Raw genomic sequence first — 2,062 nt, 5'->3', positions numbered from 1 at the left:
TGGCACGCATAAATGCATGCCAAAGCGTCGCGGCATTCGCTTCCCGTAGGAAATGCAAGGCAAACTTGCATTTTCTTCTCAACCAACGTCCCTTCCCTATATATGTCTTATTTGCATTTCTACAAATTAGATTAGGGGAGGTAAAATCATTCACCAACTCTCGAGGCCGCATCTTGCAATGGCCCTGCCCAAATGAAGCTTCATCGTTTCAAATGAAGCTTCATCGTGACAGATGATGCAATATGGGTCTCCGGCATTGGCCTTACTCACGTGGTTGTAAGCCAGTGATGCCAATAAATTCGGTAAATCGCATTTGGCACGCATAAATGCATGCCAAAGCGTCGCGGCATTCGCTTCCCGTAGGAAATGCAAGGCAAACTTGCATTTTCTTCTCAACCAACGTCCCTTCCCTATATATGTCTTATTTGCATTTCTACAAATTAAAAAAGCGAAAAAGCTAGGGTTTCACGTGGTTGGGCTCCGGATTTTTCTCCCTCAAAATTTTCTTGGCGTTCACAAGTTTTCTTTTGATTTTGCGCTCTAATGGCGCAAAATCAAAACAATAATCCACCAGTTTTTGTTAATAGTTATGATAATCAATCAACAAGGATATGGAATCAATCAAAATCCAAAAATATCTATATCCCTAAGAATTCTGCTGCTAACCCTAATGCTTCCGTGTTTGGAAGGCAGCTCGAAGAAACAATAGCTTCAAACCCTAACGCGTTTAGGAATCATGGTGCAAATCCTACAGCGAATAGGAGTGTGATGGATACGGACAATCATGGTGCGTCTAGGAAGGAAGATGGAAATCATAGCTCGTTTAGGAAACCAGGTGATGATGGTGTTATGGAAGGATCCTACGCAGCTATATTAAAGAAACGAACTCATGTTTTATCAAAGATTGATGCCGAGACTCTTTCTCATCCTCCAATTTTTTCTACAACAAATAACGATGTTTTGATCAAGATCCCACGTGAAACTCATACAAGGATTAAGGCTGTATGGAGATTTAGTTTGGTTGGTCGTTTGGTTTTTTTCAAAACCTTAAAATTCGATGATGTTAAAAGAGAACTATTGAATCAATGGAAGCTATCTGGTTCGGTCCAATTTATTCCATGGAAGAAGGGATACTTTGTTATTAAGCTAGACAATGAAGATGATCGTAAACGTGTAAGCTATGATGGTCCATGGAAGATTAAATCTCCAAACGGAACTCAACAGCTTAAAATCCATCCATGGACACCTATGTTTGATCCTGGGAAAGATAAGATTACTAGAGCTGCAGTTTGGGTTCGTTTCACAGCTTTGCCAATGGAGTTTTGGGATGAAGAGACGATTTTTAGGCTGGCAAGAGGGCTTGGTAGACCGGTTTCGGTTGATCCGCGTACTTTGCGTCATGAATATGGTTACTTTGCGGCAGCTTTGGTTGACATAGATTTCTCTCAACCTTTGAGACGAATTTTGATTGATGGTGAAGAGAATGATGAAATTTTTGTTCAAGAATATGAAATTTTAAACAGGCCAAGCTTTTGCGACTATTGTAAATCTATCGGCCATAGAAAATCTGATTGTAGAATGAAAAAGTTTGATGATTTGAAGGACAAGGCTGATGTTGAAACTGATCCTGAGATTAAAAAATCAATTGAAGCGGATATGGATGACCTTAAGAATTTTTGGCAAAAAGAACGCATTCCTAAAGGTAAGAAGAATATGCCGACGGATGCTCCACTCTTGGAAAAAGACCAACCTAAGCATGGTGAGGAGCCCATAGTGTTGAAGAAGAAGCAATCAATTCTTGAAATGGCAACTGGAACACGTACAATTTTTCCAGACCAAAGTGAGACTGCTGGTGCTACAATAGAGGATGATGATATTATATCGGAACACGCTGAAGATGCAGTTTTTTCCGTGCCGCATGTTGCTGATACTCTTGCTGAAGCTCGTAGCGTGAGTGATATTCAGTCCGTGCAGCTCATGGAGGATGGTGGCTTATCTAAACAATGTGGGGAAGTTGCTAACGCTGATGTTGAAGCTTTACCTGTTTTGCATAATGCAGGTG

Source organism: Papaver somniferum, unplaced genomic scaffold (assembly GCF_003573695.1).
Source record: "Papaver somniferum cultivar HN1 unplaced genomic scaffold, ASM357369v1 unplaced-scaffold_82, whole genome shotgun sequence".
In the NCBI taxonomy this organism is placed as follows: domain Eukaryota; kingdom Viridiplantae; phylum Streptophyta; class Magnoliopsida; order Ranunculales; family Papaveraceae; genus Papaver; species Papaver somniferum.
Note: the sequence above shows the minus strand (reverse complement) of the source record.